Genomic DNA, 17,728 nt, shown 5'->3' on the forward strand with positions numbered 1-17,728 from the left:
ATGGAAGTGCAGAATCTGCTCAGAGTTTTATAGATAGCCTTAACACTAACTTAGTGGGGCTAAAATTTACTGCAGAACAGCATGACACTACAATTACATTCCTGGATGTAGAGTTAAAAGTTGAGGACGATACTGGTTATGTTCATTCCAGTGTATTCAGGAAACCATCAGGGGGGAACACAATCCTAAATTATAAGTCCTGCCATCCGGGGCATGTGAAAAAGGCAATCCCGAAGGGACAATACATTCGAACAAAGCGAATCTGCTCGGATGATAGGACTTATAAAGAGCAATGTGACATACTCGATCAGAGATTACAGAGTAGAGGCTATCCGGAGAAACTACTTGGTAGTGTTAAAAAAGAGGTAGACAAACTACAGAGAGATGAACTTTTACAGTATAAAAACACAAAAAAGACATCAACAAATATGGGGAATAAAATTATTTTTAGTACTCCATATAGCCTGGAATTTAACAAAATTTGCAACATTATTAAAAGAAATCTCCCTATTTTGAGTGGTGAACCATGCCTGGAAGGTCTGGCTTCAGGAGGCCTAAAATGTGTAGCCAAAAAAGGAAAGACATTGGGGAATTTAGTAGCTCCTTCAGACCTAAGGAGCAAAAAGATTACAACATGGCTACCTAAAAGATTAGGTTTTTATAAATGTAGGGCCACACGCTGTAAGGCGTGCAGTTTTGTGAATGAGGGGACGCATTTTCTTTCTACCATAACAAACAAATCCTATGAAATCAGGTTTAATTTGAATTGTAAATCAACACATGTAGTATATTTATTGACCTGTAGGGGGTGCCAAATCCAGTACGTTGGTAAAACCAAACGTTTTTTGAAAGATAGAGTCCTTGAACATGTCAGAGATATAGAGGACCCGGAGGTATTCACCCCTGTTGCTAGGCATTTTAAGAGTATGCATGCAGGAGATGCTTCATTGCTCTCTGTGCAGGCCATTGATCAGGTGCCAGTTAATAAGAGAGGAGGGGACAGGGAATACCGTTTAAACTACAATGAAGCTAAATGGATATTCTACCTGAACACCAGACACCCATGGGGAATAAATATGGAAAGTGACGTTAATTTATTTATCTGATGTGATATATACTTATTTCAGAGGAATTGTCAACATTGTCTTTCTATGATATTATAATTGTTCTGCATCTATCCATCTGTTCATATAGAGGTATTTACTAAATATGTGCCTTTAGGTGAAACCTTGGGACATATATGTATATAATAAATTACTTATATTCAGAGTAGGCAAGGTAGTAAACTCAATTGTAACCCCACACTATGATTTTTGCAGTTTTCATCCATGTTCATATGTGTAATTCTGGTATTCATATACTTACATGAATCTGTCTTAAAATTTGAATAGAAAATATGGCTAACTGCAATATAATGGTATTATACATTTAGCTGCCTGTCACCTTAGTACACATTAATTGTAGCGACATTCTTTTGGTAGGTAAAAATAAGGGTTAAGTAATTTAATCTAAAGTGTATGAGGTTCATGCACAACTAATTAATTAATTAATTTACTGTCTCTTTAAATAGAGCTCATAGTGAAGATACTGGTAAGCAGTGAGCAAGTGTGGTAGCCCCACACGAAACATGTCTGCTCGTTTGTATCTTCACTAGAACCCTTTTATGTACCGCTGGGGCAGTGAGCCCTAATTTGTTTTTATCTGTCTCACTCAATAAAGAAGAACTATATATTTTTAAGGAACAACACCCGTATCCATCATTTTTTGTCACTTTACCTCTTTCTAAGTGATGCCCGGCTTGTTTTTGTATTCCTATATTTCATAATAATTGCCAAGAACTGTTTTACAATTGAAACGGCTCATATACAGGACTTACTATACAAAAAGGCTTTTTAATTTAAGGTGGATAAAGATGTTTGATATGGGAACAAAGAGCTATCAATTTCAAAGAGAACATGCGGTAACACAGCCAGTGATGTCTGAAACACATGGTTAAAGGGACAGTCTATTTGATTTGATTTTAATGGTTACAAATTAGATAACCCCTTTACTACCCATTCCCCTTCTTTGCACAACCAACATTGTTACATTAATATACTTTATAACCTTTAAACCTTGAAATTTCTGACTGTTCATAAGCCTCTACAGGCTGCATATTATACCCTCTTACAGCATGTTATTAGCTTTTAACAGCCAGACAGTGCTAGTTCATGTGTGCCATATAGATAACATTGAGCTCAATCCTGTGAAGTTATTTATGAAGCAGCACTAATAGGCTAAAATGCATATTTGTAAATATCACAGAGATAAGGGGGAAGTCTGCAGATGCTTAGATACAAGGTAATCCCAAAAGTAAAAAGTATATTATATATACAGTGTTGGTTATGCAAAACTGGGTAATAAATATTTATGTTTTTAGATAATAAATATTTTTGGGTAGACTGTCCCTTTAAGAGTTTACAAGTAAAAATTATTTTCAATCCAGTGGTTAAAAGAAATCTTTTTAACAAAAAGGCAAAAATAAATAAATAAAATTAGTAAATCATTATGATGACGATGCTGATAATGATTATTATTAGCTGTAACTATCAATCATGTACTATATATTAAATGCCAAAAATTTATGTAAATTTTAGGGTACAATTTTTTTCAGGTTTTTTTCCTATTTTTTCCCCCTACTTTTACTGAACATCTTAAATTAAATTATGCCACCTCTCAGGTGGTTAAAAATGTAAGCACAATGAGAAAAAAAGATTTAAAAAAAGGCATCTCTTTACCAACATTTTTTTTTTTTTTTATGTAGAGAAGACCAAGTTACAGCCTTGCAGATCTGTTCAACGGAAGCCTCATTCTTGAAGGCCCAAGATATGAGTCAGAGGCTGCTAACCCTCCTCCAAATAAGCCATCCGAATAAGACTTCTCAACCAAAAAGATAAAGAAACAGCAGTAGCCTTTTGGCCTTTGCGCTTGCCAGAGAAAAGTACAAACAAATATGACAAAAGACGAAAATCCTTAGTAGCATGAAGATAGAACTTTAATTCTCGAACCACATCCAGGTTGTGTAATAACCTCTCCTTAGAAGAAACTAGCACCGAGATTACGAGTTTTGCGGTAACAGGGGTGCGTTGCTAACGAGCATTTTTTTTTCAACACTCCCTTAAGACAACACTGGTATTACAGGTTTTTTTTAAACCCGGAGTTAGCCGCAAAAAGGTGAGCGTATAGCAAAATTTAGCTCCACATCTCACCTCAATACCAGTGTTGCTTACGGTAGCGGTAAGATGGCTAAACGTGCTCGTGCACGATATCCCCATAGGAAACAATGGGGCAGATTCAGCCGGAAAAAAAACTAACACCTGCAAAAAAGCAGGGTTCAGCTTCTAACGCAGCCCCATTGATTCCTATGGGGAAATAAAATTAATGTCTACACCTAACACCCTAACATGAACCCTGAGTCTTAACACCCCTAATCTTACCACCCCGACATGGCTTACACCTACATTATATTATTAACCCCTAATCTGCCGATCCGGACACCGCCACCACCTACATTATCCCTATGAACCCCTAATCTGCTGCCCCAACATCGCCGACACCTACATTATATTTATTAACCCCTAATCTGTCCCCCCAATGTCGCCACAACCTACCTACATTTATTAACCCCTAATCTTCTGCCCCATAGTCGCCGCTACTATATTACATTTATTAACCCCTAAACCTAAGTCTAACACCCCCCTAACTTAAATATAATTTAAATAAAAAGAAATAAAATTACTACAATTAAATAAATTAATCCTATTTAAAACTAAATACTTACCTATAAAATAAACTCTAAGCTAGATACAATATAACTAATAGTTACATTTGTGTCTATCTTAGGGTTTATTTTTATTTTACAGGCAACTTTGTATTTATTTTAACTAGGTACAATAGTTATTAAATAGTTATTAACTATTTAATAGCTACCTAGTTAAAAGGGCTATTTGTAATTTAGTATAGGGTAGGGAATTTTATTATTTTGGGGGCTTTTTTATTTTATTAGGGGGATTAGATTAGGTGTAATTAGTTAATTCTTGTAATTATTTTTTTATTTTCTGTAATTTAGTGGGTTTTTTTTGTACTTTAGTTTATTTTATTTAATTGTAGTTAGTTTATGTAATTAATTTAATGATAGTGTAGTGTTAGGTGTAATTGAAATTTAGGTTAAGATTTATTTTACAGGTAAATTTGTACTTATTTTAACTAGGTAGATATTAAATAGTTATTAACTATTTAATAACTATTGTACCTAGTTATAATAAATACAAAGTTGCCTGTAAAATAAATATAAACCCTAAGCTAGCTACAATGTAACTATTAGTTGGGGGGGGCTAGACTTAGGGTTACACTTAGGTTTAGGGGTTAATAAATTTATTATAGTAGCGGTGACGTTGGGGGCGGCAGATTAGGGGTTAATAAATGTACATAGGTGTTGGCAATGTTAGGGATGGCAGATTAGGGGTTAATAAAATTTAACTAGTGTTTGCGAGGCGGGAGTGTGGCGGTTTAGGGATTAATATATTTATTACAGTGGCGGCAATGTCCGGTCGGCAGATTAGGGGTTAAAAACTTTATTTAAGTGTTTCTGATGTGGGGGGGGGCTCGGTTTAGGGGTTAATAGGTAGTTTATGGGTGTTAGTGTACTTTGTAGCACTTTAGTTAAGAGTTTTATGTTACATCGTTAGCCCATAAAACTCGTAATTACTGACTTTTAAATGCGGTAGGAGTCTTGACAGGAGAGGGTCTACCGCTCACTTCTTCCAAGACTCGTAATACCGGCATTAGGCAAGTCCCATTAAAAAGATAGGATACGCAATTGACGTAAGGGGATTTGTGGTAAGCTCGAGTCGCGGAAGAAAAGTGAGCGGTAGACCCTCTCCTGCCAGACTTGTAATACCAGCAGGCGTTAAAAAGCAGTGTTGTAACCTCTCAACGCTGCTTTTTAAGGCTAACGCAAGACTCATAATCTAGCCATAGATTAGGACAAAGGGATGGAACCACAATTTCCTGATTTATATTGGCAGTAGAAACCACCTTAAATAAAATAAAAAAAAGATTTTGTCCAAAGTACTGCCTTGTGTTGGTGAAAAACGAGATAAGGAGGGTCTCACTGGAGAGCAGACAATTCAGAAACTCTGCATGCAGAAGAGATTGCCAGCAAAAATAAAACTTTCCAAGAGACCGACTTGATGTCAATAGTACATAGGTGTTGTAAAATCTTAAGCGCCAGATTATGGCTCCAGCGAGGAGCAAAAGGTTTGAAAACAGATCTTATCCTAACCATGGCTTAAAAAAAAAAAAAGATTGAACATCAGGCAATGAGACAACTTCCTATGTAACAAAACAGAAATTGCTGAAATCTGGCCCTTAAAGGGATACTAAACTCATTTTTTTCTTTCTTTCATGATTCAGTTAGAACATGCAATTTTAAGCAACTTTCTAATTTACTCCTACTATCAATTTTTCTTTGTTCTCTTGATATCTTAATTTAAAAAGCATGAATTTAAAACTTAGGAGCCAGCCTATTTTAGGTTCAGCACCCTGGATAGCGCTTGCTTTTTGTTGGCTACATTTAGCAAACCAATAAGCAAGCATAACCCAGGTTCTGAACCAAAAATGGGCCAGCTCTTAAGCTTTACATTCATGCTTTTCAAATTAAGATTGCAAGAGAACAAAGAAAAGTTGATAATAGGAGTAAATTAGAAAGTTGCTTAAAATTGCATGCTCTATATGAATCATGAAGGAAAAAAATTGGGTTTAGTGTGCCTTGTGACAAGAAAAAACACACACCAGGATTATTACCTTGGGATATATATACGTCTATCAATTACAGACTCAGAAAAACCTCTCTGAGCTTAACTCATCCATTCAATTTCCAAAAAATCAGCCTCAGAGAATCTAGTTTTTGATAAAACAACGGATCCTGAGCTAGAAGATCCTGTCTCTGAGAAAAACACCATGGAGGAGCAGATGACAGGCTTATGAGATCTGCGTACCAAGTCCTGCGTGGCCACATGGGAGTTTTGAGAATTGCGGGAACCCTCTCTTGTTTGAGATGAGCTATCACCCATGGAAACAGCACAATTGGGGGGGGGGGAATAAACTAGATAGTAGACCAAGGGAACTGCCAATGCATCTATCAACTCTGCTTGAGGAACCCTTCACCTTGATTCATATCTCGGAAGCTTGACATTGAAATGAGATGTCATGAGATCTATATCTGGAAACCTCCACCGAAGAATAATCTTATCGAAGATCTCCTGATTCAGAGACCATTCTTTTAAATGAAAAGTTAGTCGACTTATATAATCCGCCTCCCAATTTTCCACTCCTGGGATGTAGATTTCCGATTTCAGACATTTGTGGTGTTCTGCCCAATCTAATATGCAAACTACTTCCTGCATTACGAACAAGCTGCGTGTTCTGCCTTGATGATATACCCCACAGTAGTGATGGTGTCCCTGATTGAAATTGAATAGAATGGGTGGAACCCAACTTGGGCCATGATACTAAGGCATTGAATATATCTCTGAGTTACAGAATATTTAAGTCATATTTATGGGAAGAGATGTTTCCTGAGCTGACCATACTCTTTGAACTCTCAGGGCAGACAGACTCACCTCATGCCTTAAAGAAAAGGTTTGGGAGACATCCACCAAAAAAGATAACTCCTGGTGATTGGATCCAGATGTATCACTTTAAAGAGATCCGAGAGATCCCTGTTCCCTTGTCTGAACATGCACAACTGTAGAGGTTGCAAATTAAAGCACACAAATGGTATTATGCAGAAAGCCACTACCATAAGACCCACTACCTCCATAAATTGGGCTGCAGAAGGGTGAAGCGTAGACTGGAGAGATTGACAAGTTGACTGAAGTTTGATTTTGCGTTGTTCTATTTGAAAAATATTCATAACCATCAAATCTTTAACAACACCTAGAAATTGTACTCTTGTATGAGGAACGAGGGAACTCTTTTCTAGATTCATTCACCTTCCAGCAATGATTCTGAAAATACCAAAGTATCTTCCTCTATGCGCTGACCCACAAACTGTGCAGATGGAGCTGGAACCAATATGTCGTAAGTGAGGAGCCATTGCAATGTGTCAGGGTTTTTTTCCCTGCTTTGTTTGCCATGTGCTGCTGGCAGCCATTTTACTCACCTCTTGCTGACTCTGGTGCATAGTGTTTGATGCTGCTCATTTCCTGTACGCCCTTTTATGGCCAGACTGGTGTACATCATCCGTGTGAGACAGGTTTCAGTCTCATAATTGTGATGTCATCACTTATTATTTAAAGGGCCTCTGTTCAGTATGCTTTGCCCTTGCGTTGTCTCATACCTGTTTGTGAGTTCCAGTGTATTACCTGGCTGTCTGACGTCCCTCCTGGTTCCTGATCCCTGTCTTGTTCCTGACTCTGCTGTTCTCCATGTACCTGATTCCGGCTTGTCTGACTATTCACTTTGGCTCCTGACTCGGCTCGTCTGACTATTTGCTTTTGCTCCTGACTCAGCTCGTCTGACTACCAGCTCTGGTTTTGATTCCTGGCTTGTTATTTGACTTGTGGACTTTTTAATATTTTTTGCTTTTAATAAAGGTGTGATTATTTTTGCACTTCTCATCTCAGTCTGATTCGTGGCACCCTGACATTATGCAAGGGCCATGAATCCTGATGGTGCTAATAATCCACCTTTACCTGCTATCATTTCCAGGATGGATGAACAGGATCACTGCTTGGATCAATTTGCACTAGCCCTGCTAACCCTGCTGACTCGCACTGCACATTTGGACCAAAGTGTTCCGCAAGTTATGGATGCTCCTGTTTCCGCTGCTGCACCTAGTCCTACCAGGAGCATATCCAGTTCTGCACCTCTACCTCCGCGATATGGAGGCGATCCTAATCAGTGCAGAGGATTTTTGAACAAGGTGGGCATTTACTTTGAGATGTTATTTCCGACTGACAGAGCTAAGGTGGGATTTCTCATCTTGTTACTCTCTGACACCACTTTTACCTGCGCTAATCCCTTGTGGGAGACTAATAAACCTGTGATTTCAGATTACCCTGAATTTGTGGCCTCCTTTTGAAGGGTATTTGATGTTCCGGCTCGCTTCTCCTCTGCTGCTAAACAACTCATGTCCATTCAGCAAGGTACAAGATCTGTTGCTCAGTATGCCATTGAGTTCCATACACTTGCCACAGAGGTAGCTTGGAACAATGAAGTCCTTGTTGCCACCTTCTTTCATGGGCTCTCTGATGCGATTAAAGACAAAGTTGCTGCCAGAGATTTACCAGAGGATCTCGAGGCATTGGTGTCTTTTTTGATCCTAATTGACATCAGACTCAGAGAGAGATCCTCTTTCAAGGAGCGCTTGCGGAAGCCTCCTGTTCCATTATCTCCTACGTGTTCATTCCCACCCATGCCTCACTCTCCTCCCATGCCTCCTGGTCCCAAGTCACCAGGTAGAGCCAATGCAGTTGGGATTCATGCTTCTCTCCGTGGCGGAGAGGGCCTTTAGGAGGAGGGAGGGGCTCTGCCTCTATTGTGGGTTACAGGGCCACCTTTTGAAGACTTGTACTACATGGCCGGGAAACGCTCACACCTAAGGTCCTGTCAGGGGCAGACCTTGGGTGGTTTATCCTCGTCCCCGGAACCACAAAGGAAAAAGCTTTGGTCACGGTTGTCCTTTCCTGGGTGGACTCCTCCATAGTCACCCAGGCTCTCGTTGACTCCTGTGCTGCGGGCTATTTTATGGACAGTGCTTTTGTATCAAAGCACTCCATTCCTGTTTTGCCTCGGTCCGTTCCACTTGCTATTGAGGCCATTGATGGAAGGCCCCTTCAGCCTGCACTCGTTACTCACGAAACCGCTCCGTTATCCATGGCTGTTGGGGCTCTTCATTTTGAAACCCTCCAGTTTCAGGTGATAAATTCTCTGCATTTTCCAGTTTTTCTGGGTTATCCCTGACTCAAAAAGCACAATCCCAGTCTCGACTGGCGCAGGTCCGAAGTTTTGTCGTGGTCTCCGCAATGTATTTACACTTGTTTTTGGAAACCAGTTAAAGTCTTTTGCACTTCTTTGGTATCTCAATTGCCAGAGGAGTACTGAGAGTTCCTAGACGTTTTTGACAAGGTGTGTGCCGGTACGTTGCCTCCTCACCAGTCTTACGATTGTGCCATAGACCTGCAAACCAGAGCTATTCCTCCTCGGGGCCGGGTTTACCCTCTGTCTGTTGCAGAGAATTGTGCTATGGAGGAGTATATTGCTGATGCTCTGTCGCGAGGGATCATCCACAAATCCTGCAGGGGCTGGCTTCTTCTTTGTGAAGAAAAAAGGTGGCGAGTTAAGACCATGCATCGATTATAGGGGTCTTAATCGTCTTACCATTAAGAATGCTTACCCTATTCCACTCATTACGGGACTCTTTGACTGCCTCAAGGGAGCTACGGTCTTTTCTAAACTTGATTTGAGAGGTGCATAAAATCTCGTTAGGATTAAGGAGGACCATGAATGGAAAACAGCATTTAACACCAGAAGTGGGCATTATGAGTTTCTTGTTATGCCCTTTGGCCTACGTAATGCTCCTGCTGTTTTCCAGGAATTTATTAATGATGTCCTACGCTCACCCATTTATTAATGATGTCCTACACTCACCCACACTTGAGGCTCATTGTTCTGATGTTACATGGGTTCTTCAGAGACTACGTGAGAACAGCCTGTTTTGTAAGCTCGAGAAATGTGAGTTCTATCAGACTCAAGTAACCTTTCTAGGTTATGATATCTCCATTGTAGGGTTCTCCATGGATCCTGACAAGTTGTCTGCAGTTCTGCAGTGGCCTCGCCCAGTTGGTCTTCTATTCAATGTTTTTTGGAGTTTGCCAATTACTATAGAAAGTTTATTAAAAACTTTTCTTCCTTGGTCAAACCTATCACAGACATGACCCATAAAGAAAATGATCCACTCCATTAGTCACCTACTGCCATTAAGGTCTTTGATAGTCTTAAAACTGCCTTTGCTGCCGCTCCAGTTCTGGCTCATCCTAACCCTGTCCTGCCTTTCGTTCTTGAGGTCGATGCGTCTGAGACTGGAGTAGGTGCCCTCTTACTCAACATCCTATGCCCGACGGTTCCTTGCATTCGTGCGGTTTCTTCTCTAAGAAATTGTCTCCAGTGGAGTGCAATTATGAAATTGGTGACAGGGAATTACTGGCCATAATTTTGGCACTCAAGGAATGGAGACATCTTCTCGAGGGTACTAGCATATCAGTGCTTATTCTTACTAACCACAAGAATTTAACTTATCTATCTGAAGCAAAACTTTTGTCGCCCCGACAGGCCAGATGGGCGCTATTTTTGTCTCGGTTTAATTATGTGGTCTCCTACCTGACTGGTAGTAAGAATGTTAGGGCTGATGCCCTCTCTTGACAATTTTCGCCTCTGTCCAAGGAGGAGTCTGTACCTACTCCAGTTATACCTCCTGGCCATATTTTGGCTACCATACATACTAATTTGACTTCTCCCTTGGGGGAGGAGATCCTGGCTGCACATACCAATGCACCTCCTGAGAAACCTAGTGGTAAGTGTTTTATTACTGAGAATCTTCAAACTAAACTTTTGCACTATCCTAAAGCCGCAGGTCACCCAGGCAAGAACCTGATTTGGTTTGTCACTCGACAATTCTGGTGGCCAGGTCTTCGTTCTGATGTTGCTGCGTATGTTGTCTCCTGCTCAGTTTGTGCACAGAATAAGACTCCTCAATGTCTTCCTGTGGGTCTTCTTCAACCTATTGCTAATGGTGAGCGTCCTTGGACACATCTTTTCATTGACTTCATTGTCGAGCTCCCTGTTTCCAATGGCAATACTGTTATCCTTATGGTGGTTGACCATTTTTCTAAAATGTCACATTGCATTCGCGTAAATAAGTTGCCTACCGCTCAGGAGCTTGCGTCAATTTTTGCCCAGGAGGTCTTCCGTTTACATGGGGTACCCAAGGAGATAGTGTCGGACCAAGGTAGCCAGTTTGTCTCCAGATTTTGGCATTCCTTTTGTGCTCAAATGGGGATCCAGCTTTCCTTCTCTTCGGCATATCACCCTCAATCCAATGGGGCTGCAGAAAGGTCTAATCAAGCTCTGGAACAGTTCCTCCATTGCTATGTCTTAGATCACCACAATAATTGGTCTGAACTGTTACCTTGGGCAGAGTTTGCTTGTAATAGTGCTATTAATGCTTCCTCCAAGTTATCCCTGTTCATGGCGATTTATGGGTTTCAACCATCCTTGTTGCCCGATTCATTCATGTCTCAGGGTATTCCGGCTTTGGAGGAGCATCTCCGGTAACTCCGTTCCCCGTGGGTGCAGATTCAGGATTGCCTTCATCATTCTATGCAGCGCCAAAAGTTCCAGGCTGATCATAGGCATCTGCTTGTGCCTTCCTACCAGGTTGGTGAGAGGGTTTGGCGGTCCACCCGCAACTTGAACCTTCATGTGCCTTCCAATAAACTGGCTCCCTGTTATGTTGGTGCTTTTCGAATACACCGACGGGTCAATCCTGTGGCCTACGCTCTTGACCTTCCTCCTGCAATGTGCATCTCCAATGTTTTTCATGTCTCCCTCTTGAAACCATTGTTTTTTAATTGGTTTACCACTGTGTTGCCTTGTCCTTGTCCTATCTTTATTGACAACCATGAAGAATATGAGGTCAGCAGCATTATTGACTCTCTTATATCCAGGGGCCGCGTACAGTATTTGGTTCACTGGAGAGGCTACAGTCCAGAGGAGTGTTCATAGGTTCCCTCCTCTGATGTTCATGCTCATGCCCTCCTCCATGCCTTCCATCCCAGTTTCCCCAATAAGCCTTTTGTCCTACCGCGGGGGAAGGGTCATTGAGGGGTGGGTACTGTAAGGTTTTTTTTACCTGCTTTGTTTGCCATGTGCTGCTGGCAGCCATTTTACTCACCTCTTGCTGACTCTGGTGCATAGTGTTTGATTCTGCTCATTTCCTGTATGCCCTTTTATGGCCAGACTGGTGTACATCATCCGTGTGAGACAGGTTTCAGTCTTAGAATTGTGATGTCATCACTTATTATTTAAAGGTCAGTATGCTTTGCCCTTGCATTGTCACAGACCTGGTTTTGAGTTCCAGTGTATTACCTGGCTGTCTGACGTACCTCCTGGATCCTGATCCCTGGCTTGTTCCTGACTCTGCTGTTCTCCTTGTTCCTGATTCCGGCTCGTCTGACTACTCACTTTGGCTCCTGACTCGGCTCGTCTGACTATTCGCTTTGGCTCATGACTCAGCTCGTCTGACTACCAGCTCTGGTTTTGATTCCTGGCTTGTTATTTGACTTGTGGACTTTTTATTATTTTTTGCTATTAATTAATTAATTAATTAAAGGTGTGATTATTTTTGCACTTCTCGTCTCAGTCTGATTCCTGTCACCCTGACAGAATGCCCTACAGTCTGACAACAGCCAGAAGAGCCACCAGAACTTTTGTAAAAACTCTGGGAGCTGTGGCCAGACCAAACGGTAGGGCTGTCAACTGGTAATGCTTGTCCAGAAAGGCAAATGATCCGGATGAATTGGAATTTGAAGGTAAGCTTCCTTCAAGTCTACAGTAATCAAAAATTGAAAAAGAGGAAAAATTGGATTGTCTCCATCTTGAAGGCGGGAACTCGTACAAATCTAGATCTAAAATAAGTTGAAAAGTTCCTTCTTTTATTGGAACAATGAAAATATTGGAGTAAAATCCCATTCCCCTCTCTCCCTGGGGGACGGGAATAATAATTTCCATGGATTCCAAGTCCTGAACACAATGCAGGAAGGCTACTTTCTTTTCTGGTCTTCCTCATGTTGGAGACAAAATGAACCGGCCTCTTGATAGTCAACAGCGGAAAGCTATTCTGTCCTGAGCAGACCGAGCCTAAACACAGCAAAACAGTCTTAATTTGCCCCCTACCGGAAATATCTCCTGGTTAGGGGCTGCCCCTTCATGCGGTCTTAAGATCAGGGACTGACTTCATGGACTGCTTATTCTTGTTCCAGACAAGGTTTGGTTTCCAAGTAGTTCTGTTTTATTTCAAGAAACGTGTCTCTGCGTCTTGTTCTGACGAAAGGAAATGCCCAACTGCTCTTTCTTTAGGTCTAGACTTTTTGTCCTGAGGAAGGAAGGCACCCTTCCCACCAGTAACTGTCAAAATGATTGAATCCAGATCAGGACCAGAGTCTTACCCTTAAAATCCAAAGAAAGTAATCTTGATTTGGAAACTATATCAGCTGACCATGACTTTAGCCCGAGAGCCCATCTAGCTAACACAGCAAAACTGGTATTTTTAGCATTAATGCAAACAATTTGGATAATTGCATCGCAAATAAAGATTCAACCATTATTAATTCATATAATGAGTCACCTCAGAAAGCTGCAGTGACAGCCACTGTTGCAATACCTGCTGCAGGTTGGAAGAGAAGGCCTTTCTAAGGTATGCCTCTATCTTCATGTCCATAGGATCCTTAAAGAATGTACTGTCCTTCAGTGGAATGGTCACAAAAAAGGACACACCCGTATCTCTATTAAGGAGTGATCACTTACAAAATATAAGACCCAAAATCTCACTAGGATATGTGCAGTCTAATACCCCATGAACAAAAAACTTTTCTGCTCTTCTGTCCAGATAAAGCTCCATTCAGAAATTCCTGCCACCTCTCTGTCTCTGTAAGTGCGCTGTGTCTCCTGGAAAAAAAATGCACGAAAGCCCAATTTCCTGTGTGCGGAGCATAAGCCGGAACAATACTGCAACGGCAAAAGATATTAACCCTGAATATCATCGCAGGACCGCACTTCCATGGATGACATAAATCCAAATTGTAACAATTAACAGATATGGTCCCCAAAACACCCAAGTATAAATAAGGCTCCAAATGGTTCTGTACAGATCTGGAAGTATAAGAGCAATATATAAGCGCTGTGTGTAATCACGCTCTGTTCAGTCATCACTCCCTCTACACTCTGCAAGGGATGAGGGCTCCTCATGCAATAAAGGCCCCTCAGATAAAGACTCTCCTTCTAAATAAACAGCACTAGTCATATAGGATGGTCAGTAATCAAAACAAATGTGCATCACACATTTGAAAACACCCTGACTCTCACCCCCACAGCATAGACAACTAGCCTAAATAATAGCGAGAGAGGCAATAAAAACAATGTAACTAACACTGCAGACTGTATGGGGGTACAGCAGTAGGACACGGGGGAGGCAAGGGAACTTCTCCATGACACCCCTGAACAGATTAAACCAATACTCTACTAAGAGATTTACATTAAAAAGTGTAGTACACCCCTGACCCTCTCTTGAAGGGAACAAACCATTGAAAGTAATATAAAAGTTCCTGCAGAGCACCTCTGATCTCTGCCTACCTCCCTCATGAGGCAAATAACTACTGGGAGGGTAGAGGAAGTAGGAGAGATAGTTGAAAGCTCTGTTTGGAGTGTCTTTGCCTCCTCCTGGTGGCCAGGTGATGTATTCCCATCACATGGAGACTCCTATTTTGCTGCTGTTCAGTTTACTAAAGGAGCACAAACATAAACCTTCCAAGAAAAGCAGAAATTTAAAAAAATCTAATGCAAAAATGCTAAGAAAGAACTTCTACTGACATGTCAGTTTGTACAGAGAAAAAAACTAGATGAGTAAAATAAAATAGACAAATAACAACTGTCTAGCACTGCTTTTATACAGATTGTGACGAAGACTCACCAGAAAGTATTCAAGTACAAATAATTCTTATCCAGAAAGTGTGTAATAAAGATAATCCGACATTTTGTTTTATTATCAGGCCCAGCATCAGAAAACAGAAGAGCAAGACAACAATTTTGTACAGACTGGGCACAATATTTGTATCATCTGTTACCAATTAAAGATGACAGAAGGTTGTGATTTCAGAATGAAAGAAAAAGAATTGTTTCCTGTTTTACAGATCTTGGAAGGACAATAAAAAAAATCTTCATCAACCTAGAAGTTGATAGAAAAAGAAAGTCCCTTCTGGTAAAAAACAAAACATTTATTAACATACAATATATACACTAACAAACTAATCTTGTAAGCACTTTTTTTTATACAACACATACAGTGAGCAGCATTAATGGGGAAGGTAAACTGCAATGATTCTGAATAAATATCACCCTTAACAATTGGCAGTTCATTCCTCCATCAAACCTTATTACAGCATATGACATTGCAAAACTTGGTTACACCTTGAATGGAGTCACATAAAATAAACACCCAATATTTCTGCCTACTTCAAAGTGCTCCCTATAAACTGCTCTCACATGACCCAAAATATTAAAAGCAATAGTCCTCTGAGGACCTCCTCAGTGAATTTCAGATTACTAGATTACTATTGTTTGTTAGATATTCAGACATTCTCATGGGAATGGATATCACAATTTTTGACGAGCAATACAAGAGCGACACAAAGGAACTTGTCAAGTGACTTTGTTATGGATATTATTACTGCTCACAAGCTTCTTTTGGAGCCAGATAGATTTGTATAGAATTGCTAGAAGCGGATTTAGATGCGCTGTTTAACTGTATTACACATAAGAAACACAAACCTATAATAATGAGTTCAAATATATTTATTCTAGATATAAACAAAAAATATTATGTTTCTAATTATTTTAAAATCTTAGAAACTAGGGAAAATGAATGCAAGTCATGCTGACACTATAGGGATTAAATTATAGCATAAACCGGAATGTACTTACAAGCCCATAGTCACAGGACAGAATAACCTGGAAATGCCAAGAAATTCCCAACAGTCCATCAATGTACATTTTATTTTGTGCTTCACAAAGTTATCTGACTTTAAACATTGTGATTGCAAAGATTTTGTCAATTTTCTCATTTAACTCTCAAGGAGAGTGAGCAATACAAGGAAATTATAACCATGCATACAAATTAGCAGCAGTTATACACACACACACACACAAACATATGTTTTATATATACATATATATATATATATATATATATATACATATATATATATATGTATATATAAAACATATGTTTGTGTGTGTGTGTGTGTGTGTGTATAACTGCTGCTAATTTGTATGCATGGTTATACACACACACACAAACATATGTTTTATATATATATATATATATATATTTATATATATATATATATATATATATATATATATATATATATATATATATATATATAGATAGATATATATATATAATTATTATTTTTTTAAAGTAAAATCTTACTTTCTCTGCTTTACAGGTAGAGAGGGAATTGTCAGTACAAGCCTGACAAAACAATAGTTTACTCAGTACATGCGATTTTTTTCTTTTTTGAGCAAATACAGTTATTTAAAAAAATAAAAATGTTTCCCTTTAAACATATGTAAGATCAGTGTTAGTGTAAATATATATGTAGATAGCCCCATCTTAATCTATAACTAAGCAATGTCATTAGAAGCAAGTATCTAGTTATAAGATAATGCAAGTATGCATATTTGGCATGGATCATAAATATTTATTTTAAGCTGGCTACCAGGAATGACTTGCCTAGAAATGGTCTTTGGCAGCCATAGTATTCTCCCCATAGAAGAATAAACTAACCATAAAAATACCTATTTATTATTCTAAGTATCTACTCATAAGGTCCCCCTTGTAAAAATGTACAGATCATTATAAGAATTGGCAGAATATACAGAGACTCATGAATGTTAGAACATCTGAATCCTTTTAAACAGCTTGTTATTGAGGTTCTTATTTGTTCCATCTACATTTTTAAAAGGCTTTGCGATAAGAGATGAGGTTAAACATGAATCTAATTTGTGTGATTTACCTAAAATGTGATTTGTGTGTGAGTGAAGAGCAAATCATATGGGGGTAGTCTGAACTGTTAACATACAACACAACCTTTACTTTTTTCCTCTAAAGTAAATTTTCATAGAAATGTTGCCAATAGATAATTCTACAGACAAGCGAGAGTCCTCTTTACAGCTCTGATTTGTGTGAGATAAGAGGAGAACGGCCTTGACTCTCAAGTCCCATAAGCCCCAGTCTCACTGCTTGCCCTTAGAGACCACAGCTTCACTCACTGCGTCTAGACAGTATTCATGATCCATCTGTCTGGCACAGCCTGACGGATGGCAAACACTCGCAATTCAAACAATTTTAGGTCCCCTATTTCATCTTCCCTTGCCTCTATGAAACAGAAACCCGATGCTGCAAATTACTATCATTGTAGTAATTCTCACAATAGCAGTGCCAGACTTACATTAACATCTCCTCTAGACTGCTAAATATTTAAAGCGTTGGATAAATTTCACCTGAAGTGGGACACACAAAAAAAAAAAATGCAAGGCACAATGACATTGTAAATTTAAAATGTCTATTTATTATTATTCAAAATGTACTGTAACAACAAAAGACATAACCATTTTTTTATCCCATTGTTATTTATGAATGCTTTGTTATTCATAAAGCAAGTTAATATGGAGAAATTTATATAGTTTCAAAATAAATGTAAATAGATTTTTAGTTTTACCAGGTATTTAGCTTAATTTTTTAGCAGGATCTAAACAAAATCTGGAAAAATGTTACAATGTTGGAATAAATTGAACTGAAGATAAAAACCCTACAATCTGCATTTGTTTCAGGCAGATAACAATACAA

Source organism: Bombina bombina, chromosome 5 (assembly GCF_027579735.1).
Source record: "Bombina bombina isolate aBomBom1 chromosome 5, aBomBom1.pri, whole genome shotgun sequence".
Classification (NCBI taxonomy): domain Eukaryota; kingdom Metazoa; phylum Chordata; class Amphibia; order Anura; family Bombinatoridae; genus Bombina; species Bombina bombina.